Source organism: Amblyomma maculatum, chromosome 9 (genome assembly GCF_055883805.1).
Source record: "Amblyomma maculatum isolate TAMU_Amacu chromosome 9, ASM5588380v1, whole genome shotgun sequence".
Classification (NCBI taxonomy): domain Eukaryota; kingdom Metazoa; phylum Arthropoda; class Arachnida; order Ixodida; family Ixodidae; genus Amblyomma; species Amblyomma maculatum.
The window spans coordinates 49671388-49698097 of NC_139352.1; the positions used below are offsets into that span (position 1 = coordinate 49671388).

At 44.9% G+C, this 26710-nt stretch overlaps 1 protein-coding gene and 1 long non-coding RNA gene across 2 annotated transcripts in view; one reads left to right on the top strand and one right to left on the bottom strand.

Moving 5' to 3' along the window:
- Window positions 1-12119, bottom strand: part of LOC146179025 (membrane metallo-endopeptidase-like 1) — an 85445-nt gene extending 73326 nt beyond the window's left edge. Inside the window, exon 1 of the mRNA XM_084580097.1 lies at window positions 11961-12119. The gene's annotated coding sequence lies outside the window, so the exon portion shown is untranslated. The remainder of the gene's footprint in view (window positions 1-11960) is intronic.
- Window positions 12120-12654: 535 nt separating this feature from the next.
- Window positions 12655-22812, top strand: LOC146179026 (uncharacterized). The gene is made up of 3 exons (XR_014700679.1): window positions 12655-12814; window positions 16076-16127; window positions 22613-22812. It is a non-coding gene; the product is annotated as an uncharacterized LOC146179026 (long non-coding RNA).
- Window positions 22813-26710: the final 3898 nt, after the last annotated feature.

The window sequence follows — 26710 nt, forward strand, 5'->3', positions numbered from 1 at the left end:
CCTCACGTTCTTTGGCCGAAATACGGTACGGCTGCTGTCGAATAGGTCGGGCATCGTCAGACGTTATGATGCGATGCTTGGCGATAGAAGTTTGCCGGACTTTCGATGATGAGGCAAAGCACGGGGCGTACTCCAGCAGTAAGGCACGCAGGGCGCGTTGTTGACAGAAAGAAAGGTCACTGCTAACATCGATGCGGTCTAGAACACTGGGAGTATCAATAACGTCAAACGCAAAACATTCAGAAACTTGCTTTAACAGTTCGCCGAAAGCGATGGCAGTAGAGCGATAGAGGTGGCGAGATTCATTCGTGAAGTTCGTGACGAGAAGCTCAGAGTGACCATTGCTGAGAATAATTAAGCTTCGAGCTGCACAGATGCCATGAGAAAATAAAAGAGAACGGTTGCATTCAGCTATTATCGGCCCGTCACGAAGCCCGTCGCACACAACACTCACAAACACGCTGGAGCGGGGAGGCACTGAAACACACTCGGCTGAAACCCGTAGGGCGCACGTACGTTGGCCATCGGTGGGGCTGGCAGCCGCTTTCTCCGTTGAGAACGAGACCGTTCGCTGTCGGAGATCGATGATGGCGCCATATTCCCGCAGGAAATCCACACCGAGAATCAAATCACGAGAACATTCCCGGAGAACGACGCAGCTGACAACGAACGTTGAAGTACGAATCTGGATTCTAGCCGTGCACTGTCCAATAGGAGTAATTACATGCCCCCCAGCCGTGCGTATTTGTGTGCTACACCATGGTGTCATAACCTTCCTAAGGGTCGCTGCCAGTTTCCCACTCAAAATCGAAAAGTCTGCTCCGGTATCTACTAAAGCGCTGACATTATGACCATCGATGCACACAGGGATGTCCAGCGATAGCCGGTCTCGTGAACCAAATGCTGTCGTTTCTGCTCCAAAATCCATATCTGTTCTCATTGAGGGGGCTTCTTTGTGCTGACATTTAGCGGCCCCGCCCCCGGAGGTCGCTCTACTCAGTTTTCCCGGTGGGGGCTTGGCGAGCGACCAGGCGGTGCTCGCGGGAAGTTGCCAGTTGTTGAAGCGGTTTGCCGACGTGGGGATGGAGACCTGGATTGTCGGCGCGCCATCCGGAGGCTCTCTTGGGCGAGGTTGTCTCCAATGTCACGAGGTAGTTGTCCGAACGTGCGTCTAGGTGCGTTGGTGTAAAAACCCTCCTGTCCGAGTTCCCGATAAGGGCACCACCGGAAAATGTGACCAGGTTCCCCACAGTGGTAGCAAAGGCGGCGGCTCCGAGGTGCCTGCCAGACGTCCGTTCGTCGAAAGTTTGATCGCGGTGGCCGCACGTACCGCGTAGGCTGCTGTACAGGAATGTATTGCATTGGTTCCTGGACGGGCATGCACTGGGTTGGTGGTAACGTAGACAACGGAGCTTGGACGGGAACTGGGCGTCGGAGAACGTCAGCGTAAGTCGGACGAGAATAATCAGGAACAGGGGTACTTTGAGCTTCAGCAACATGCAGAGATGGCTGCGTGACTTGCTGAATCTCTTCACGGATCATATGTGCGAGAGAATCACCCCTGGGTTGGAACGTGCCACAAACCTTCTGCAGTTCCTCGCGTACAATCGCACGAATAAGATCTCGGAGCTGTTCAGTATTTCTTACAGCAGCTGTAAGAGGCTCGGCAGCAGTCGTAGCGAGGATTGGGCTGTCGTAGACCGCCGAGCGGCGCTGGTGTAGGATCTTTTCCATGGTGACCGCCTCTGTTAAAAATGAGGTAACTGTAGTTGGTGGGCTACGTACAAGACCAGCAAAAAGCTGTTCTTTAACCCCGTGCATGAGGTGGCGCAGCTTTCTCTCTTCAGACATGTTGGGATCCGCACGTCGAAATAGTTTCCTCATGTCCTCAACATACATCATGACGGACTCGTTTGGCATCTGTTTTCGAGATTGTAGAGCACGTTCTGCTCGTTCGCGCTTATCAAGGCTGATATACGCCTCTACGATAAGACGGCGGAACTGAGGCCATGATGTTATCGTGCCTTCTCGGTTCTCATACCATGTCAAAGCATGGTCTTCCATGCAGAAAATGGCGTTCCGTAGCTTTAAGCTGTCGTCCCACTGATTAAAGGATGCGACTCGTTCGAACTGAGTTAGCCAATCCTCAACGTCTTCATGCGCAGTGCCATGGAACGATTTCGGCACTCGGGGGTTTTGAACGTAAACAGGAGTACCTTGCATGACTGTTGTAGTGCTTTGCGTGGCTGGCCGGAGGCTCGTTGTTGAAGTGGACTCCAAGGGCCCGTGTTCGGGAGGAAGGCCCAGGTTCCTCCGGCTGACGCGATGAACTGGCGTGTCCACAGGCAAAAGCTCGGTGTCGTTGGTTCGCGGAGGGGTGTGCGACATTGAGAGGACAATTACCCAGCGGCTCCACCAAAACTGTCACGAAGACAGGGATTTAGGGGTATCGGCAACCAGAGGTGGGCAACCTCATGAGGTTTCGACCTCATGAGGTCGACCTCAACCTCAAAATGACCTCAACCTCACGGAGTGAGGTGAGGTTGAGGTGAGGTCGGTGGCAGCTCGAAATTTTTTGAGTGAGGTCACGAAGTTGGACCTCAACCTCACGCGTGAGTTTGAGGTTGAGTGAGGTCGTCATTGTGTGAGGTCGAAATTGTGAGGTCCAGGCTTTTTGCTGTTGCCACGGCTTTCTTCGAAGAGCGCCCCCTTTTGACGCGGAGCTCGAGCGTACTGCCGCGGTGTGCCCGCCGACTCTCGGTGTTTGGTTACCCCCCAGTCGGACGACCGGATGCGGCAGCCCCTGCCCAGCTTTCGGCATTCCACCGTAATGTCCGCAGCCCGAGAGCGCTTCCCTCTGGTCTACTTGGAAGGAGATATTTTTTTTTTTACTTCACGAACTCCACATGCCCCCCGTCAGCCACCCCCGTTTCCTCTGACTTGTTTGTGCCGATGCTTGCGGCAGGCTCCAACACCCGGGAGCGCGCAAAGCACATAACTCACGTTGACCCGCGGTGCTTTTGTCGGAGGCCGCAAAGAAACCAGCAAACTAAAAAGCGAAGAAAATTGTCTTTGCGCAGACGGCGCGGAGCAGAACTGTGTCTTGTGCATGCCTGTTTCCAGGCGCTAACGTCACGGCTGCTGCCTTACATTCGATAGAGGGCCCCGCTGTACATTACACGGAAACTTAACAGAAAATGGTGCAGCGAAATTGTTAGGGGACGTGATACTGACAGATAAAAAAAAACAAGAACAAACCAGAAAAACCGGCCCAATACCATCTGAACATTTTATCGAAGTCCTCCCTTTCGAATTGTACGTCATCGTTCTTATATTCCGGTCCTGTAAATTTATATTCTTGTATTCTCCAGAACAACCTCTCTTTGGTCTTGTGCTGGTTGTTTCTTCTAACAGATTCACTGGTGGCCCCGAACAACTGCAATGGGATGAAGGTGATAGTGTAGCGGTAAAACATGCAACAGGATGAAACGGATGGCACAGCTTATAAGACGCAACTGCAGGTATACAGGAAAGAAGCCTGCGCATGTTAATCATTTGCCGAGATAGGAGAGACAAAAAAATATATGGGGCTTGTATGCAGTAAAGCGCAATGAAAAAAAAAAAGTTATTTCGCTCCGCTAAGGCCCTTTATTTCTCTCTCAAATTCTAGTGAAATCAAGCAATGCAGGAGAAAGGAGGAGAGTAAGGGATTCTTAACTTCATAATATTAGGTTTCTCTTGAAATCTCTTATTCAGGCGCAGAAAAAAAAGAGAAAAGCGTTCTCCTACATGTTTTTATGAGCTAGAAAGTATTGAGATGGTTTCCGGCTCGACATTTTGGTGTCTAGACGGACGAATTGGTGTGGCGAACTGAACGTGCATGTCTGTTTCGTGCTCCCGTCTGCTTGAGACGGACACATCAATCGGATGAAAATTTTTGTGGCCAGATGTCGGAATAATTTTTTAAGATATTTGTTTTTTTTTTCTTTAAAAATCAATTTAGATGTACGTGATACGAAGCCAATTACATGCTAGCACTGAGGAATGCAGTATTAAGTCGATGTCTCAAACCTTCTATACGCTCTGGGAAGCGCAGTTCTCTTCTGGTTTTAGTGTGCGATATTTGTTATTACTTTCGCCGACATGGTATTTATTTATATATATTTCCTTGTATGTCAATTAAGTTCGTACACTACCGAAAAGAGAACAGACTTCTTCCCTCACATCAGGCTCTTTCTTTGGCATCTTTTCAGAGGCCCATAGCCCGACCCTCCTTTCCACTTACCCGCACGGTCATTTAGTTTTTTTTCTTTTTCTTTTGCAAATATTGGAAAGCGCGATCTAGTCTCTGAAAGCGGAGCTGGCACACATACGCCACTGCCGTTTGGTGTGTATTGGTGACAGTTCGGCATTCACCGCATGAGCAAAACCAGATGCCTACAGACGGACGGCGAAGGGAGGAGCGCGCGCGCGCGCGTGCGCGCGCGTGTGTGTGTGTGTGTGTGTGTGTGTGTGTGTGTGTGTGTGTGTGTGTGTGTGTGTGTGTGTGTGTGTGTGTGTGTGTGTGTGTGTGTGTGTGTGTGTGTGTGTGTGTGTGTGTGTGTGTGTGTGTGTGTGTGTGTGTGTGTGTGTGTGTGTGTGTGTGTGTGTGTGTGTGTGTGTGTGTGTGTGTTTAGTCGAGTGGGAGTTAGACATTTTGCTCTGGCGATATTTGACGGGTGAGCCGATGTTCGCGACAGCAAAGTGGTTCAAGTTTAACCCTTATTCCTAGCAGTTACGACACTTGTAATTTTTTAATGTAAGCGTGGTGTTTGAAGAAGCAATTTCGCCAATTCTTGCAATACGACACGGGATCACAGAATTATAATCTAACGCCCAGGAGTGGCCGGTTGGGACCTCATAAGATAAACACCATTCTTCTTCGAAATGTTCTGAAGGTTTATTCGGCGTTGGCCGAGTTTTATGGTTAATTGGTGTTTTGCTGTCTTTTCCTCTTTTGTTTGTTTAGTTAGGGATTTGGTCTTCACAAGTCGTTTCATGAGTGGCTATTATGGAAAATTTGTGCCCCGTTAATATGACATCCGTTAATATGGAGGACTCGAATTATGGACCGTTTTTCTAGGGGCGAAGATTGTTCAATATATTTATGTCTCGTTAATATAGAAACTCGCTCTCTGAACAATGGAGATGGGATGAATGCACACAGCCTATTCGGCCCATGTATTTTTGTCTCGTTAATATGGACATCGTTTGAAAAAAGCAGGGGAGTCCGAACGCAAGTTAAAGAAGGGTGCGCAGGCCGGGAACCTATGCGACAGCCGATACGGTCGGATGCCTGAACGAGTCCTGTGGAGTTGGAAAGAACCAAAGCGGGCGTGTCGTCGTTTTAGGAGGGAGGGGGGGGGGGAGGGGGGGGGGCAAGAGCGGAAAGGAAGGGAGGTGGAGGAGAAAAGGAGGGTGGATGACAGGGATCGTACACAGCAAACCGAGGGTCAGCTAAGAAAGACCCCAAAAGGAGGGAACCGGGAGATTTCTGGGTGCAGCGGCAGCGCCGCAACTAGAGGCCGCAGTCGGGAAAACAGAAACATGTGGTCGCAATAACTTCTGCTGAACGTGAACAGAAGAGAGGCCGGTAAAAGCGTAAGAAAGAAACAATAAGAGTAAAGACAAGCGCCAAAATTGGGGGTGGGAACTGAAGTTTTTCTATCCCAGAACACAAAGTGTGTTCCACGAAACCGTTAACGCTTTTCGGTCAGGGTTAAGACACACTCACGAAGTAGAGCGACAAAAGAAACGCGACGACCACGCAACCAGGACCGGGCGTCCCGTCCTGGACGCCCTTCCTTCTCATGCTCCTGGTTTTCGTCACTGTAGCGCTGCCGAACTACCACATTTTGCACTACAGCGATCCGCATGTCGGCTTCGCCTTGAGTCAACGATGCGGCCTTGACAAGGTCTGAGCTCTTCGTAGTCGGCTAGCCGTCGTTCTAAACTGTACTTCAGCTTGCAGTGTTTGTTTCATAGGAACACATACAAACGGCACAGAAAAGGGCTGTTTGATAGCCCTCAGTATAGTAGCCTGCCAACTTGACTCCCTCGCTTCCTTACAAAAACAGTACAAGACAAGAAAGAGAATCAGAGGAACGGAAAGTCAGGGAGGGTAACTAGGGAAAAAAAAGTGCAAAGAAGCAGGAGCCTGCAATTCTCAACGTTAGTCTGACTTTTGGCATGGTGGCAGTTAAACGCAAAAGAACGGAGCTGAACTTAAGCGCGAAGCGGGAAATCTGTGAATACAAGCGGCAAAAGTAATCTCAGTCAATCCAAGCCGTGAAAGACTGGACCCAAGTTCAACTAGGCCTCAGCCTCGTCAGGTCGACGGTATACCATCTATATATACTACCGGACTCCGATAAATGGCTCAACGTCGGTATCACAGCGTAAGCCACAGTTCGACAGCGCCCAGCACAGTTCGAAGAAATGGAGTCAGCCTTGTTAATGTGGTTCGGGAATGTGCACGCGAATGGTGCTGTCGTGAGCGACGAAATGCTTCAAGAGAAGGCTCGCTGCCTCGGCAACATTATGGGTGCTTCTTCTCCTCCGTCTTGATAGGTTTTACCTGTGATGACTTACGGAATTTTTGTTCAGTAAAACAGGGCGATGTTTACTGAGAAATATTATTCTACGCTCTGTCTAGGCGTTACTGACTTCAGCTACTAAAGAGGATGGCTGACAAGGTTTAAGAACAGACATGACGTTTCGGGTCGACGGATTTATGGAGAAGAGGGCAGCATCGACATCTCGGCTGTGTTTATATACCCAAATTAATTAAAACAGCAGCCATTAATTATAAACTTTTTCTCAATATATACCTTTCGTTTTTATTCATGACTCGTTATTATAGATGACTCGCTTTATGGACAGTTTTGGTCGGAAACCAAAGCGTCCATACTAACGAGGCACGACTGTATTCCTATTTTTTCTTAATTTAATGTATTCTGTCGCAAAAAAAATGTACAGTGTATTAAAAAAAAGCTCGGCAATCATCAATTTTTTTTCGAATTAAGAAAAAGAGCAAGGATGAAAGCTTGGGCGCGTTGGTGTCGGTTTTCTTGCCTCATAGCGCTAAACAGACAGGGACACAGCCAGGCATACGGGACGGGCGATAAAAAAAAGCGCCCGTCCCGTGTGTCTCGCTGTGTCCCTGTCTGTTTAGCGCTATGTGGCAAGAAAAGAAAAAGAGCATATCGTCATTGTTGTTGTCGTCACTAGCGTCAACAGCATTTGTCGCTTCAGTTTATAGTAAGAACTGGCTTGTTTTATTTCTAATACGAATCTTATTCACGTGGGTCAGATGGGATAAACTCTTTGTATTGCATTATGGGCCTATGCGTAGTAACGTGGTACCCATGTAGGCCTTAGATTGAAACCGACCACAAAAGGGTAGGCAAGGAGGGGGAGAGTATTGCCACTTTAGTGCAGAGTTGGACATGTAGTGTCCAGAGTTTCTCTGCTTTTATCCAGGATATTAATTGTGGTATAAAATTAGGAATAAAATACAGCCTCCATACGACAAAATTCTGGCTAGCCTATATATATATATACTCCAGGATTACCGAGAAATGTATATTTGCTTTAAGTTACGGTTTAATTTAATGATTCTTTTTTTTTTGAGGTCGAGCGCCCGACCTCAACCTCACATTTTGAGTTTGAGGTGAGGTTGAGTGAGGTCGCCAATAGTCACCTGAAAAGTGAGGTGAGGTCGCCTGGGGGACCTCAACCTCAACTGATGAGGTTGAGGTTGAGTGAGGTCGCCAAATATTTTTTGAGTTTGAGGTGAGGTCGAGGTTTTTGAGGTCAAATGCCCACCTCTGTCGGCAACAGGGGCAGATACACACAGTCGAGAGAGAGGTTCCCGAGAAACGGTAGCACGAAGACACAAGCTCAAGAGTCCACAAGGGTTAACTAGCCGAAGCGCGCGAGAGTCTCCAACTTCTTTGTCGTTTTAGCGCTACCTCGAACCGTCAGGTGGCAATATAACTGCACATTACCAGATATACCATCCACTAATGATTTCGAAGTATGTGCCAAAATATTGACAGTGGCTTAGCTCGGCTATGTCAGGATATACGCAGCGAAAGATTCAAGGCCTCCTTCTGCTTAGTAGACTTGTCGCCGTCCATACTGCCGCCTTAACTGTTGTTGCAGTGCAAGCGAGCTCTCATTTTCAATCCTCCAACATGTTATCAGGCATGGAGGAATGTTATTAGGCATGCGACACCGCTGGCGAAGAAAGCGGAGGCGACCGAAAAGACGAGGCAAGTGGTGTGACGTCATAACAAAAGGCGGCGGCGGCTCCGCGGCGAGGCGCGCAGTGTGACGCCATGCCAGATGGCGCGGCGTCCGCCAGCGGCGGCAGTTGCTAGGCAACGGATGAAGGTCGGTCTCTGTGCCTCCTCGGAGCACCGCCACAGCCAAATCGCAAGTTCGTGGCTTTTGCTACAAAAAAGGCATGGACGTCAAGCAGACAGAGATTGAACTGAGGTGAACTACCGGTAACAGTGTCACAAGTTCCGTCCTTGGCAGCTTAAAAGCGTGGATCCACTTTACGATTACTCAACTTCCCTCTCGGAGCTTTGATATACTTTAAGTTGTTTGGGCCGGTCCACGTGTACGTCGTGTGAATTAAAAAAAAGGACTTCAAATTAACTGCGGTCAGCTCGTAATAAATACAGCATTTATAGGAAAATAAACAAAATGTGCAGCACCTTGAAGCCTACGGATGTCTCAACAGCTCCGTCACTACGTGCAAATAATCAAAAATAAAACGCATTGAAGAGAATCATAGTGTACATATGATTATTTACATTAATAGCAACATAAAAAAATGGAGACTAAATAGAAATGCAGAGGAAAAATGAGCTGATGCGCAAGGATAACAGCATAGACAAGAGAAGTAATTGTAAGCGCTTAGTAAATGTTCTGCTAAAACGCTACGGAAACGTTCGCTCATGTCCTGACAAGACGAAGGCGAGGAAGCAGGTTCGGCTTACTGATGACCACTGACGGTCGGTCCCGAGGGAGGCACTCGAGAAAAGATGTCTCTTTAAAGCTGACGGCGGACTGTCGCTGCCCCGTCGAGTTAGTGCTCCTGAGGGCCCAGCGCTGCCATGTCCGAATGTGTCTAAATTTTGTAACATCATTTGTTCCGCAAATTCCAGTGTCAATCTCCCCTGTGCGTTCTGACTTTTCATTTTTTTATTTGATTTATTTCACCATTTAGTTTCTTTTTATCCAACCATCACTTTCTTTTAGATATGTAAGTATACATCATAAACTTTCTCTGCTGCCCGATTCTTGGCCGATCCCACTATGTACATATGTGTCATATGTTATTTGGTAAACTACAACTATCGCAGAAATGTGACAACCGGCGTCAACAGAGATGAATACCTCGCCGTTGACAGGGGCGGGGGGGGAGTGCTCTTGTTTTAAGAGGTCCATAATTGAAGACGTTCGCCATTACGACGCGTTGTCGGACGATGAGTGTGACGCTCAAGAAACATTGGCCCCATCTTCAGCACTGGATGTGATGGACGTATTTGACATTAGCAAATTTCATTGGCGCCCACGTGGACGATGTCGCGATGCAGCTGCTCACCGAGTGCGAACGTCGGATCACGGTCCTCCATCCATAGGATAGAGGAAAACGAGGGGGACCCACTTCATTAGAAAATAAATGATGTTCTTGAAGTGTGCAGTCAAATCTGGTAGTGTTTTTGGGAAGGTTTCGCCATAACAAAATTTCCAGTCCAAAAGAAATTTTTCGCGCGTTCCGTCAGTTTCGTTGTAGCGAGGTTTGACTGTATATCTCCTTCTGTGGTGGCTTGATATATCAAGTGGAGCATCCCAAATTAAATCAGGCTATTAGGTATTCCATAAGACAGGACTAGGGATAATTTCGGACACCTGGAGTTCTATACCGCACACTGACATCGCACCGTACACAGGTGCCTTGAGTTTCCCCTATTGAATACAAGCCTCAGTTTTGCTCAGTAGATCGACCCCCGCAGCCCGTGAGCTATTTAGACAGGGCCTCCTCCTGTTTAAATATGATATTTTCCACAACTATCTCTTTCGAATAACGTCTGAAGTTTGCCGCTTTAATCTGAGATCTGGCTCCGACAAATTCCACCACCTTCCTTACATATATTTAACAGATGTTAAGCGGGCGTTCAGGCAGCGGTAGCTGCTAGGACCTGAGCGGTGATGGGTTAGCTTGTTGACAGCTAGTACGCAAAAAAACAGTGCCTCTTTCTCTCTCTCTCAGCCACTTATCCGCATAACGTCTTCACTGCTTAACTTCTTCTTTACACAACATTCAATTTGGACAGTAGTTTTCGTTGACATGTCAGAAGGATTCAAAATTTTGTACTAGCTTTGCAATAAAAGTATATACAGGCTACCTGCCAGCTTCATGGTAACAAATGTTCGTAGAAACCTACATTCTATGTCACGTTCATAAAGTAAATAAAGTAGTGATAAAAATTCTAGGAAATTAGAGGGATACAACGCGGCTGTACCTTAAGCGAAAGCTTTGGCTGTGGGCGACCGAGCATTGCATCGCACACAACCAGCGTTCCGTTGAACGCATCAAAATTCACCGGTATTCTAGGCAGAATCCACTTTCATTCTCTGCGCATGCGATTGGGCGCACGCTTTCCTAGTCCACTCGGTCAGCTCTCCGCGCGTGCGCGAGCTGACCGAGTGGACTAGGAAGGGTAGTTCCCACAGAGGAGAAGGGTAGTTTCCACACGGTGTAGAAACTACCCTTCTCCTCTGCGCGTCGGCGCGCGCATATGCTGGAATGTCACCATCCTCCTCCACGCTGTAGGAACGCAGCGGTGCAACACCTGTGGGACGGCGCAGCTGGTTGTCATGGTTACGGCGCAGGCGCAATTGCGGCTCCGGCTTGGAACGTCGACTTTGCTTTTGAATGGCGTAGTGATCGAAGCTTTCGATTCAAACTTTTGAACATGTTTGTAAGGAATAGACACCACACGGTTATCATATCGAAAGGGAGAAGCTCTTTCTCCCGCTAAGGTCATCATGCAAGCATTCGTTACCTTCAGAAGGCTTCCATGGGGTCGTAAAGGCCATCCTACCCCGGCCCCCACCCAAGCTCCGTCCAGCTGTTCTCCTTCTCCAGCTTTAACATAGTATCTGCACTAAAGATCTCTACCAGCGCTTTTATACTGTACGTTATTCTTCGCCTTCCCGTCAACTGCACTGGCTGAAAATTGCGGAAGATTTCATATTCAGCACGTTGGGGAAAAAGGGGAGGGGTCTCTATGAGCTTTCTGTTTTTTGCGCCTATTCTCCTATTTAAATTGAAATTTGCGCCACCATGCAAGATTCTTACAAATAATTTTCAGCTTGGTATATCACTCTTGCGAATTCTGACATTACCGACATGAAAGCACTCCCACTAACAGAGAACAAAAACCCAGAAAGCAAGTGACCTGAATGATGAGACCACTAACTCCCCGGTCGGCAGGAAAAACCAACAATAAGAAAACTGTCCATATTCACTGCACCGCCTGCTGGGTTCTAGTAACCCGCAAAACATTAAGGCTGCAATATTTTCTTAAGCACACTATGAGGGGGGGGGGGGGGGGGGGGGTATGAGTGTCTGAAAAGTGGTACTTAAATAATAGCATCCAAGAAACATATCGCTTTGTCACGGCTAATCCTTTTAATATCATACACAGAAACATTTAAGGTTTACCTGAGGCAGCTATAATGGATCCCGTCTGCTGGCACTTCTCGCGGTTTTTCTTTCCTCTACATGCAATTTGCTACACGCTTACTCATCAGCGTAGGGTCGTAAGCTAACACATTACATGAAGAACCAATCGGCATTAATTATAAGTCCTCTCTTTAACCAAGCAACACGAACATACCTTGTTACCATAGGGATAGCGTGTCTGACGCGTGTTGAAAGGTCCCGGGTTCAACTCCCATCTTGCTCTTCCCTCTCAAGGGAGCTACACAACTAGGCAGCGTCTGCCAACCCGGGCATGTCACGTGGTCTCATGACGCCACAGAACCCGCCGGCCAATCGCTGCCGCGCCGTGTCACCTTGTGGGCGCGGTAAACTTTCATGTTCTGTGCGTTCGTATAAAATAATAAGACACAACAATTTTACCTGTGCAAAGATGTGTAGTTTATTCTCAAAGTAACGATGAGTCTCCAGCTAGACTTCTGTGTAATTATTTCTCCCATAGACAGTTAGGCTGCTGGGCCACGAGCTGCTGCTGATCTTTCTTCAAGATTATCTGGTAATGTAATCATAGTTTGCCTGCGTATCGACTGCTTTTTTAATATATTAAATTCAATCTGGAATTTTTCTGAGTAGTGCGGGAAGATGGGTCAGAAATCGCCAATAACCTTGGGCCTTAAATGTAGAGAATTGCGAATGCGTCATTTGCACTCACTTAAAACGTATTTGCACATTTAAAAACTTTGAGATATGCTGAATTATAAACGTCGTAAAAGCGTCATTACGCCCATGACCAGAAATCACAGTGGTAGATTAATGCATATTTTCAAACAATTTATGCGACTAAGAGAGGCATAGATTAAACGAATCGCATGGAAACTGATTCCAAGTGCATAATTCTAAGCCGCTATAAGTATCGCTTATTCAGTGTGTCATAAACTCAATTTCTTACACTCGCGTCCTCCTCCAATCGTTTTCAATGAAGAGGGCTGCGCTTCATCTGCTTGTTCTCCTCAGCCTTGATGTTCTTTTAGTGTGAGTATAATATTTTCGTCCAGCTCCAAAGAAACCTTCTTTTGTACATGCATCAAATTCCTTGACTTACAAGCGGCACATCGTAGGCACCTAAGGCGGATTGCAAATTACGGCTACAAAAATAGCTTTCATTATGCCCTTATGAGGCTAAATGTCTATATTTCAGAACCAATGTTTGAACATCGTTACTTATTGCTAATTCTATTGGCAACATATTGGCTTGTTTTGCCATCCCTATTTCAGAATCAACCTTTGAACATCTTACCTATTTTAATTCTATTGGCAAGATATTGGCTTGTTTTATCACAAATATGTATGCTACACACCTCATTACCGACGTTTCCCATGAATAAATCACAGCATTACTGTAATAAAGTTATAGTTTAGATAGTGTTTCAATTCACAATTATTTCGATTCATCAGTGTTTGAATAATTTGATCAGTAGAATTATCGCGAAAAGGTGTCCACTAAATTACAGGCAACCACTCTGCGATAAATCTCTTGGCTAAATTTGTTGTCATTAAAAAAAAATATTCTTTGGAACAGCACTGCTTGTCTAAGGCATTCGCAACCATTTCCCGCTGCAAAATGACCTGTTTAAAGCGTTAAGAACAAAGCTTTATGCAAATGTTCTAGCAAATAAATGAGCGGACCAACTGCTTCCTATACGAGGTCTGAAGAGACACGTTTTGTTTTCCACATGAAATCACATTGTGAACGACAGAACCGGAATGAAGAATCCTGCTTCCAGTGAAATGGATCATTTAAAGTGACGAACGTAAGCATGGGCCCTGAGAGGCACCGCAATGGAGATCTCCTGATTAATTTCGACCAACGAGCACTAGCAACGTGCTTCGTAGAAGCTTTTTTGAATTGTACTTGAATGGCAGAATCTTTTTTGAATTGTACTTGATGGTACAGCGCCGGATGGAATACAAGGAAGCAATAGATGCAAGCGGCAAATAATTTTACAGGTCATATATCACAGAGTCAAGGAGGAGGTTTACATTATAATTCATTCCTGCACTGAAATAAAGAATTGATTATTAATATTTATTGGTAGCCATGTTCACACTCGATCTCGTGGAGCATCAGCTTTCCGAAAATTGTTGGTTTAAGGTATCTTTTAGAGTTAAAGAGTGTTCATGACAGCCAACAGACGTCACAGCTTTTGGAATCACCGGGAATCCTGAGCATGAATGTAGCTTGAAACAAATCGTAGCTGGCTTTCTGAAGGGCCTTTCACCTTTTTTCAGCCTACTCAGAGCAAAAGTAATGGGCTTGTTTTTAAGTAGTAAGAACTTGTGAAATTTTAAAACAATGAAGGGCAACTAAAATGGTAAACAGTCGTCAAAAACGTGCAACGGCGTCTGGTATAGCACAAAGTATTGTTGGTAGCTATACTTTGCGCTTTTCACGAATCATGCTTTTCTGCGATAGTTCCCTCACACAAGTACTTGTAGCCTTAATAGTGAATTTAGGTAATGCTTTTCCGACCTCCATTGCGTATTGTCACGTTTCTGTTCGTCCATGCTTATGTATCAGGTATACTTGGCTCTTCGTTATCTACTTATTCATGTCCTCCCCCCCCCCCCCCCCCCCCCGAGTTTTTGCTTACAATATCAGAGAAATGATTGTGAAATGATTTAATCTGTACGCTTTTCCCTCCGCTGATATCACGCTCAGTGTAGTTTGGTTTCCCGCGACATGCCGTATTCCGTCGTAGTCATTTATAGCATTTACGTTACGTACTTCGACGCAAATGCCTGTGTTGCCATGTTCTCATTTTGTTTTCTATGAGCTACACACTGAGATGTTGCCCTCAGAAATGTGGGTTACAGAAAGGGCATTTTTGTGTCTACAGTAAATTGCATGCCACCTTCGTGATGTACGAGATGAAATTGAGCATCACTTTATTAATTCCAAAGGTAGAGTATGCTCGAATATTTTGCAAGTGAAATTGAAAAAGAGGATTCATTTGACACCACGTTCTACAACATACATCCCCGCACTGTCATTTATTGTTGATCAGCTATACAGGTTTTTTTCTAATTGGCCTCCAGAGTTTAGGGAAAACACGCCTGACGAAAAACCACGACCAGTATGTCGTTTCAGCCAAAGATCCTTTCTGAAAGATGACTGTTTATCTAAAAAAAAGTATTCTCCCTCATAGTGATGAATTCTGCTTCGCCTATTTCCTAGTGGTGGCTGCTTAGTTCTGCTGCATTCAGCATTAAGTTGATTTGGCATCGGTGACATCGTTCGTACAAAGATCTTGCATACAGTATATTTCTTCATTGTTTAATTGAGTAACGTTTGATAAAAAAAATTGGCATGACGCAGTGGTCTAATAAACTGGCAAACTGCCTAGGCTTTGGTTCAATACCCTTTAGAGCCACCTTTGTTTCTGCTTTTTTTTTTTCGACTGGTTGTTCGAAAGGGGCTACACAGCCACCCCGGCGAGATAGAACAGGGGGCAGAAAAGGTTTTATGTTGAAACGTAATATTATCCGTACATTGCGGCATACTTCTTGACACCGTTCCTTTTGAGTCTTCCGTTTAGGTAAACATTAGTAAGGTTGAAAGTTGGGCGAGTTGAATCTGGTTCATTTTGAAGGTAGCGCGAAAAACGAGGACCAAGAGTAGAAGGACACAACACAAGCGCTCGTGTTGTGTCCTTCTACTCTTAATCCTCGTTTTTCGCGCTACCTTCAAAATGAAACATGCATTAGTACAACCCCCCCCCCCCCCCCTCCGCCCCCCCACCCCCCCCACCTTCTTGCTACGCATATTTTGCTTCAAACCCACATCATCTGCCAGGACCTCGATTGATGAGCCAAGGAACCTGGCTGCTAACCCGGCCGCGTTTCAATGTATAGACTTAATGCAGGCCGCCCGAGTTCTGTATAAAATCAGTGCACGTTAAGGAACTAGGTGACTGAAATTGTCCAGAACCCTCTCCTAAGATGTCCCTCATAACTAGATCGTTTTCGGACGTTTGCCCTTATAAACCAAACCAAACGTTTCCAAGACGGGACGTATTACGGCTCAAGTAGGAACGTATTACGGCTCAATTCCGCTTCCTTTTGAAGTGTGGGCTATTGTACATTGTTCTTCCATCTGCGTGCTTCAGGTTAACCTTGTGCACTGATCTAGGCGCACAGTAAACGACCAGCGTTCCTCCGGAACACACCACGCTCTGCGCTTAAAATTTGGAGTTACTGATCGAAATAATTCTTTATTTCACGTTTTCGTTTCAGAGCTTCTTACCCGCCTAATCATCGTCCCGCTCATCAGTGGTGCCAGAGAAGGGTATGATGAAAATCTAGTGGTGGCCTTTTAACCGAGAAACGAGGAACCTTGCTCCCTGCTTAGCTTGGAGTTAGGATTTTTTTCTAAACAGATATTTATATTAAAGTATATTAGTTTGTGATAGTTACTACAGCAAAACCTGACGCGAACTAGTAGAACTTTGAAAAGATCGCGTGTCTAAACTCGGATCTTTGAATGGGTTGTTCCTTCACGACAAAAACCGCATTAAGTACAAGAAAGAAGTGTCCAATGAGAAACGTGGTATAATTATAGAATGGCGACGTAGCTTACTGTATGAATTCAAACAAATACATGCTCTAATTGCCCTATTTTCACTGAAGAAATGTCTATATGAATTACCCTATAAGAACTAGAATGGGGATACCATAGTACATATATACCGTATATGTTACCATATATCCTGCCTGCATATTCTGGTGCGTCGTCAGCCTCCGTGCTATTCACTTTATTTATTTATTTATTTATTTATTTATTTATTTATTTATTTATTTATTTATTTATTTATTTATTTATTTATTTATTTATTTATTTATTTATTTATTTATTTATTTATTTATTTATTTATTTATTTATTTATTTATTTATTACAACCTCAAAGGCCCCATTGGAGAGGTATTACATGAGGGAGTAGGTTTCAGGGCATAATATTGCTTCAAGTGATGATTTGAACAGTGATGGGTCTGTATGGAGCACGACGCTGGCAGGCAAGTCATTCCAGTCTTTTGCTTTGCGCACGAAAAACGAATATAGATGCGCAGATGTACGGGCTTGCGGAGGATGGGTTTTATTTTTGTGGTTCGTGCGGCTGGAGGTGCGGTATGCAGGGATGATAACAGATTCGTGCGAAGCATGGCAATAGAATTTATGAAATAGAGATAGTCTTGCGATGCTACGCCGGTTAGCTAAATTTGATAGATGAGCATTGCATTTTAGTTTGGTGACAGGAGGAGGAAGATGAGGAGGAAAGGCAGGGAGGTTAACCAGTAAAAGCAACCGGTTTGCTACCCTGCACTGGGGGAAGGGAATGAGGGGATATAAAAGTTGTGAGAGAGGAATAGTTGAAGTTAGTACAGCCACATAACAGACACGCCACATCACTTCACGTCACAGTCATGTCTGAAAAGTTAATACAGTCATATAACAGACACGCCACATCACATCACGTTACAGTCATGTCATAGCAAACTCATAGTCTTTCGATTAGGCCTGTGCTTCTCATAAAACGGAGCGGTGCCTGGGAGGCCTTCGCCGCAGACGATCGCCGTGGCCAGGGGCCTAAAATCTTTGTTTCACTCAATGGGCGTCCATCTAACTGCTCCAGCGAACGGCACAGACACTTCCTTTCCTCACTGTATATCGGGCACTCACAAAGAATGGGGCCTATAGACTCGTCGCATCCACAGTTCATACATGTAGGGCTGTTTGCCATGCCTATCATAAAAGAATACGAGTTTTTGAATGCTACACCCACCCACAGGCGGCACAGCAAAGTTTCTTCGCGTCGGGGTAGGCCAGGTGGAAGGCGGAGCTTCAGGTCAGGGTCCAGGGATTTTAAGCGGCAGTTCGCAAACTGGCCAGAATTCCACAAGGAGAGTGTGTTCCCGCGCAAGTGCGCGAAGCCTGCCCGCTGCGTCTGCCCTGGAAAAGGGAATCAACACACAATCGCCGTCTTGGTGGGCTGTTCGTGCGACTTCGTCCGCCCGAAGATTGCCCGCTATGCCGCTGTGTCCTGAAAGCCACTGGAAGATGTCATGTCCTCCATTAATTGCACAGTGATGAATTTGTCGTATTTCCGCAACGAGTTATTCATGAGCTCCACGGTGAAGAGCCGCTTTTAATAATGCTTGCAGGGATGCTTTTGAGTCTGTGACTTTCATGATAAGAATAGGCAGAGAAGATGAATCTAGCGGCGCGGTTTTGTATTGCTTCTAGTGCGTTAGAAAGATTAAGTTGATTATTGTCCCAAATAGCGCATTCATATTCTATTCTGGGCCGTACAAATGTTACATAGGCTAGTGATTTTAACGTTGTGGTGCTAGACGTAGTGTTCGCCGAAAATACCCCAGAACTCGTTTTGCTTCTTTAGAAATTTGAGTTACGCGGTATGTCTACTTAAGATCATGTGTTAAGGGAAGGCCGAGGTATTTATATGTGGTTACTGCTGCAATTTCTGATTTAGTAATTAGGCACTTAAAATGTGATTCAGAGGGGCGCCTCTGAAAAAGAAAGTAAAGAAGTTTCTTTCACGTTAAGAGACATGAGCCATTTACTGCACCAAGTTAAAATGCGATCTATGTTAGATTGAAGAAGCTGGCGATCACTGTGAGTAATTATGGGACGGTACACAACACAAACGTCAGAAAATAAGCGTATGTTAGAGCATATGTCAGTTGGCAGGTCGTTTATATAGATATGAAAAAGCAGGGCCCCAGGACTGTGCCCTGGGGTACCACAGATATAACAGAGGAGTGAGAAGAGGAGAATTTATTGGCTAGAACAAACTGTTGCCGGTTAGTTAGAAAGTTACGAAGCCAGTCAAGAATCAATGAATTGAGATTAAGACGTGAAAGTTTCAAAAAGAAAGGCGCCGGTGGGGAACTTTGTCAAACGCCTTTTCGAAATCTGAGAAGAGGGCGTTTACTAGAATGTTGTGATCAAGGTTGGAGCTTAGGTCATTAATAAATAGAGCTAACTGTGTGTCGCAAGAAAAGCCCTTTATAAAACCATGTTGGCTAGCGTGAAGGAAATGAAGAGATAAAAGGAATTTCATGATTTGAGAAAAGATTACATGTTCCATTAGTTTAGACGGGACGCTAGTAATGGATATAGGACGGTATTTATGACGGGAAGATGAAGGCCCTTTTTTTGGTACTGGAATGACTTTGCCCACTTTCCAGTCGTGCATTACAATGCCTGATGAAAGTGACTGCTGAAAGATATGAGACAACAGGACACTTGTGATAAGTTTTGCATTTTTTACTACTTTTGCGTTAATGTCATCAATACATGCTGATGATGTTAGTTTCAAAGAATCAATTAATTTAACAATGTCATGGGGTTCGAATGATACATCGGGCATAGCAGGAAAACCAAAGGATGGAAAATCCGGTAGGTCCCCATCTGGTTAACGAGTAAATACAGAACTAAAGGTCAGGTTTAATACTTTAGCAACATCATGTTCCGCTACAGTAGCCATATCATCATTATGAAGTGTTACTGGGTTGCTAGGGTTAGGATTGATACATCTCCAGAATTGACGAGGGTTTATGCGTAGCATTTTGGGGAGCGTGGTATTAAAAAAAATGATTGTTTAGCTTTAAAAACATGGGCGCTAAATTGTTTTTTTGGCTACGTAATACTTCTGCAATGTATTAGGGTTGTTATCTCGTCTGGCTGTTCGAAAGAGTCTTTTCTTCTTGTTAAGGCATTTTAATGTATTATTGAACCAAGGGGTATTAACGCGCTCGCTTACAGTAATTGTAGGGATGTATTTTTTTACGATATTATTCATTTTATTCCTAAAAAGAAGCCAGTTAGTCTCGGCAGACCTTTGCTCAAGTCAATAAGAAACAAAGTACAGAAACTTTCGAGTTCGCGGTTAATGTTCCGATAATCGCCTTTATCATAAAGATTGAGTGTTTTAGTTACTTTCTTAGGTTTTGATAGGTGGTTGAGAAACGTGGCGTGAATTATTGAATGATCACTAATTCCAGGAAGATGTGAAAGGGATAACAGATTCTCTGGATGTGACGTTAAAATCAGATCAGGTGTGCTAGATGATTGTGCACTTTGTCTTGTTGGTGAAGATATTAGTTGGGTTAAGACAAGGGTTTGACATGTGTTCGCAAAATGGCACTCTGCGGAATTTGACGCGATCTCAGAAGGGCAAGACCAGTTTATCGCGGGAAAGTTAAAATCCCCTAATATAAAGACAGTAGAATACGGAGCCTCCGTGTCAGCCTCCATGCTATTCACTTATGCGAAAGTGTGCAAACGTCAGCAGTGGTATGTAAATGTATTCAGCGCGCGAGTGCCTTATCTATTGAGTTACAACATCATTAATTTGTTCAACATGTCTTGCAAAGCTGGGGATGTAATGAATGGGCGACCGCGGAAGACCCCTTCACCAATGCAGGCTTAACCTCCACCAGATCACTGAGGAGCATGCATGTGTTGGCAAGAGAACATATTAGGCTTGATCAACATGCAGACCTCTAAGAGAATATATTCAGAGAAGTATATTAATATATTTAAATGAGAACAGACAATCAAAACGGACCATCGTATCCTATTCAGATCATTGTCTTAAAAGGATGAGGACAAAAAAGCGCCCCAGTTACTCCTGTCTCTGCCATCCTGATCCTTTCCTGCCACAGATATGGATGTGTGCAGATGTGGACGGTCTTTGAGGTGTATTGATTATTTTTCATTTTCAATAAAACGTCTGCATGTTGAGAAAAAGTACCGATACAAAGGAATGAGCTTCGGTAATGTATGTAGCGCTTTAAATTTCTTGCAACAGGCTTGAATATCAGAAACAGCTAAAAAATTTGCTTTTTACGTTTCATTAATTGTAAATTTCTATCTGTTCGGAAAGAAACATGACATTTGTCTGAAACTGAAATTTCGCTAGCAAATCTATGCAAACGTTTTTTTCTTTTAGCCAGTACGAATTCATCCGAGCCATATGACCTCGCAGGAAAAAAAGTAATAAAATAAGGGTTCAGGGTTCGATTTTAATCTTGCCGTCCTAAAGCTGTTGCCGTTTCGGCCATTTCGCGCGACCTCTTGACGTCACAAAACGCACCAGCCAATCAGGGCCGGCCATGTCACCTGCAAACTGCCATATTCGAGAGGCACATCCATGATATTTCTCTCACTACGCCGACGAAGAGCTTTCGGCTGAACAGGAGCTTTAGCATTGAGACACTTAAAGGACTATTGCTTCGTAACTCACATTTTGCTATCACATATAAACATTTTATTCGAAGCGAAAAAGGCTCATTTGACCTCAGTAACCGTCCTTTGTCCGAAGGCACATAGATGGATATAACTGCACATTACCAGATATACCATCCGCTAATGATTTCGATGTGCCAAAACATTGACAGTGGCTTAGCTCGGCTATGCCAGGATATACGTATCGAAAGATTCCAGGCCTCCTTCTGCTTAGTAGACTTGTCGCCGGCCATACTGCCGCCTCAAATGTGGTTCCGGTGCACGCGAGCTCTCATTTTCAATCCTTCGACATGTTATTAGGCATGGGACACAGCTGGCGAAGCGAGTGGAGGCGAGCAAAACGACGAGGCAAGAGATGTGACGTCATACCAAATAGCGGCGGCGGCGGCTCAGTGGCGAGGCGCGCGGTGTGACGCCATGCCAGATGGCGCGGCGTCCGCCAGCTGCGGCAGTTGCTAGGCAACGGATGAAGGTCGGTCTCTGTGCCTCCTCGCAGCACCGCCACTGCCAAATCGCAAAGTTCGTGGCCAATGTAGCTTTTGCTACAAAAAAAGCATGGACGTCAAGCAGACAGAGGTTGAACTGAGGTGAACTACCGGTAACAGTGTCACAAGTTCCGTTCTTGGTAGCTTAAAAGCGTGGATCCACTTTACGATTTCTCAATTTCCCTCTCGGAGCTTTGATATACTTTAAGTTGTTTGGGCCGGTCCACGTGTACGACGTGTGAATTTAAAAAAAAAAGGACTTCAAATTAACTGCGGTCCACTCGTAATAAATGCAGCATTTATAGGAAAATAAACAAAATGTGCAGCACCTTGAAGCCTACGGATGTCTCAACAGCTCCGTCACTAAGTGCAAATGGTCAAAAATAAAACGCATTGAAAATAATCATAGTGTACATATGATTATTTACATTAATAGCAACGTAAAAAAACGGAGGCTAAATAGAAATGCAGAGGAAAAATGAGCTGATGCGCAAGGATAACAGCATAGACAAGAGAAGTAATTGTAAGCGCTTAGTAAATGTTCTGCTAAAACGCTACTGAAACGTTCGCTCATGTCCTGACAAGACGAAGGCGAGGAAGCAGGTTCGGCTTACTGATGACCACTGACGGTCGGTCCCGAGGGAGGCACACGAGAAAGGATGTCTCTTTAAAGCGGACGGCGGACTGTCGCTGCCCCGCCGAGTTAGTGCTCCTGAGGGCCCAGCGCTGCCATGTCCGAATGTGTCCGGGCCCACCCGCATCTTTCGTGCTTTAGAAGCGTGCTTGTGACAACAGTCCTACTTGGAATGGGTGCAGCTGTAGGGAAAGGCAGTTCGTAGCTCTAAGATATCTGAGATGGGTGTTGAAGAGGTAGTTTTTTTCTAAATCCAAGCCTCTTCCCTGTCGAATTGAAACCGTTCTCTTTCGTTGCCCATTGCAGCCAATGTTGTAACCATATACTGCATGTGTATTTTATTTTTCGATCTAACGCTTCTACTCCGTTTCCGTTTGATCAATCAGTGTAACCCAAATGGCGGCTTCAGACAATGTGCGCCGGGCTGTGTTTGCCATCAAATCGACTTTAATCCAAGCCTTGGAATGTGTTTTGCCCAACGCCGCCCAATACCAATGCCATACGACGAGCTGCCTGCAAAACGGCCTTTGGGATGAGCTTCCAGTGCTGCGCTTTCTCGGTGAATAAAGAAAAAATTTGAATCTGATATTCAGAGTGCTTTTTATTCGACCAAAATAGCCAGCGTCAAAACATGCTTTTATGTTGCTTTCACAGAAAACGCGAGCTTCAATATATTGTTACGCGGTGACAAGCAAGAAGACGGCACAACGTGGCGACAGGATGAACGATGATTTAATGTCTGGCCTAGATCTTCTTCGCAACACTTCTCGGGGCCACCGAGCGATCGTCCCGATCAGTTCGTTGAAGTCGATGGTGACGTGATGGTGTAGATGTACAAGAAAGATAGAAGAGAATGATGCGCTTGCCACCACGATGACGATAAACACGATGATGATTGGGTGATCCGCCTCCCCTGGAGCTGTTCAACCATCCGCCACCAGAGTCCATGAGACCGATAGCATCGAGGTCGCGACGGGCGGCTGGGAGGGGGTTGCGTGTACATGTCCGGTTCCTTTGGGTCCTTCGGGTCGTTCGTCTCGGTTCTGGTTGATCTGTTTGTTCTCTTTGTCTTCAGATCCGGGCTGGGAGCTGGGCGGTGGTAGTTGGTCGAGTCTGGGTTGGAAGGGCTGGGGTGAAGCTGTTCGACGATGTCCTTGGGCCCTCGGTCAATGGTACCGGCATATAGATGGCGTCGATGCTCCAAGGCGAGGATGGAGATGACGTACGCCGCATCTCCAACCAAATTGTTACGTGGTGACAAACAAGAAGACGGCACAACATGGCGACAGGATGAACGATGCTGTTGTTGTTGTTGACCAAATAACTTATGGCGCATACCCACAGAGGGGGATCGGCCGAGAATTGGGTAGCAAAGAAAATTTTTTGAAGTATACTTGCCTAACAAAAAGTGATTTGAGGGGTAGAAGAAAGGAAACAAAACGGGAAATAAGTGAAATATAAAATGAAAAGTGGCAACACACACGGGATATTGACACTGCAATTGTAGAACAAGTGATGTTTAAATATTTAGCAAGGGAAACGATTTGATTCCAGTAAAAAAATTTGCATGGCGGTGAAAACATACCTGCGACTGTGCCCAAGGATGTTGGCGCCAAATGATAACAATATCGGGCTAATTAAACTGAGGCCAAGCTGTTGCAATGGCCTTTCCATCAACTGTCTTCTCAAGGTAGTGAAGCGGCGGCAAAACAATAAAAAGTGATCTAATGATTCCTGTTCACCGCAAAATGCGCAGACTGGAGAAAGTGCCAAACCAGACCTGTAAAGATAGAAATTTAACGGTGGGATACGGCATCGCAGCCTTGCTAGAGAAATCTCAAGTTGCCGTGAATGACATAATTTTCTATTCCAAGAATAATTTAGATGCAGGTAGTCATCAGATCTTAAAAGATGTCCATTTTTCATATTTAATAGAATGTTTCTTCGAAACCTCGCTGCGGTGATGTACGCCGTCGCCGGAAGGGTAGATAATACGGGGCCATTGAGGGACTCTTGCCAAACTATCAGCATATTCATTTAAAGTCACATTGCTGTGGCCTGGTACCCATACCATATGTACAATTTTCAAATGTCTAGGGATCAGGGAGAGAAAGGTTTTTACTATTGCAGAATCCGCTGACGAAGAGAGGGATGAACACAAGGATAGAGAGTCGGAAATTACAGCCACTTTAGAAAAAGAGGAGTTTAATTTCCGTAAAACGAGTACCACCGCCAGAAACTCCGCTTCAAAAATTTGGGTGAAGTCCGGAAGCCGGACAGAAAAAGACCAGTCTAAATGCGGGCAATATATACCCACACCCGCCTTTTCATTACATTGAGATGCGTCAGTAGCTACTACTAAACTAGGAGAAAGGCTTCTTAAATGATCTTCTAACAATCCGTTCAGAATAACAGATGATAAGTCTTTAGCATTATTCGGGAATATGTCGTCAAAGACAATTTCAATAGATGAACCGATGGTTTGTATGGGTAGAATACTAGGAAGAGTCCAGCATTTAAAGAGTCCAGCAAATTTTTGACCATAACAACCTGCGGGGTGTGAAATTTAGGCCAATGGACACCGAAAAAGGAAGTCGGTTGAGAGCAAAAAATAGACATAGATCGGTGAAACTCTGATTCATATATCCTTAAGTATGTCTGAACGGTTAGAATTTGTAATCTATATATCAAGGGTGGAATCCGGGCTTCAAGGTAGAGCACATTGTTGGCAACAAATTTTGGAAGTCCAAGACACAACCGAAGCGCTTCTCGCTCCAAGAGAACAAGCGGTCGAATTTTATAAGCTGCTGAACCAGAAAACAAAACGAACTTTAAAATTGGACGCACATACATAACATAAACCATTAAAAGCACATCTCTCCGCATTCCAGACCGGGAGTGACTAATTCGGCGCAACATGCCCACGGCCCGAGCCCCTTTCGTAGTAATATGGTTAATGTGGGGCTGCCATGAAAGATTATCACCATAAGTTGTCCCTAAATACTTTAATGATTTAACCTGTCGTATTATTTGCTGCTGATGCATTACAGACAGACTTACCTGATCTTTTATATTGAATACAAGGACCGCGCTTTTGTTCACGTTTAATGTGAGACGCAAGCCGCACAACCAATTCTCAATAGAGTTTAAGTACGTTTGCAAGCGGAGATAAAGGGATTGAATATCCGATGCAGCTGCAAAAAACGCAATATCATCTGCATATACGTAAGTGTGAACGTCATGATTAACTGATATTGAGCTGAGTAGTATGTTGAAAAGGACTGGTGAGAGGACTGCTCCTTGCGGCACTCCCCTGGCTTGCTTATATCTGCCAGAATGAACGCCATTTAATGCACAGTAAAAGTCTCGGTTTTGGAGGAATTCAGATATCCAGGCTACTAAATAATGTGGAAACTGAAGAGCTTTTAATTTTTGCAATAGAATGCTATGTTGAACACTATCATAGGCTTTGGCTATATCTGGCGTTATCAAGGCAGCGTGCATTTTTGGCGCCGCGCTAAAAGAACTCGACTCTCGAGGTCAGCATGCGCATTCCAGATGGAACACTTTTGACGGAAACCAATTTGGCAAGGGCTGAGGATATTTTCTTGATTCATGAAGTCCGAAATACGTATAACTATGACCTCTTTCAGTTAATTTTACAATGTTTGATGTTAATGCAATTGGTCTTGTATTGTCTATGGAAAAGGCACCACCTTTATTCTTATGTAAAGGAATTATTTTGGCAAGTTTTCATTCTGGGTGTATCCAAGCATGTTTGATGGAATAATTTACTAGCTCTAATAATGTCTCAGGTGACTCGTCAAAAAGAATTTTTAACATTTTTGAAGTTACGTTATCAGGACCGGGAGCAGCGGCTGGTAATCTCATAACTATAGGAGAAAGTTCAGAAACGGAAATTTGAGGATCATTATTAACTGGTTCCATTGGCATTACAGATATCGAGCATGAAGGAAGTGTAGACGAGAAACGCTTCTCCAGTCCTTTGGCAATTGTTTCAATTGTGTCTATTGCTTCATGGGGAGTCAAAATAAGGGAATGTAGATTTTGTGATTGCGGAACCTTTTTCCGCGAGCGTAAAAAAAAAAACAAAAAGAGCAGTTCGGTTGCCAGATTTGGACAGGAAATCAAAATGCTTAACATCATACTCGCCCTTCGCTTTTGCAACTGTACGTTTAAAAGTAGCTGCAATGAACTTATAATCATGCCAGTTTTTCGGGCACTGGCTGTGGAGAAGCTTTTTCCATGCCGCCTTTCTACATCTGTAATATTGGGAACAATTAGCATTCCACCAACCAGCTGAAGTATTCCCCTTTGTGCTCCGTACCAAGATGTGACTTCTTACGGCAATCCTTAATCACCGAGCATAAGCGTTTTGATTTTTGTTCTTCATCCGTGTTAGTCACTGACTCAAGAATAGAGCGTAACGTTAACTGAACGTTATTGTAGTTAATAAATGACTT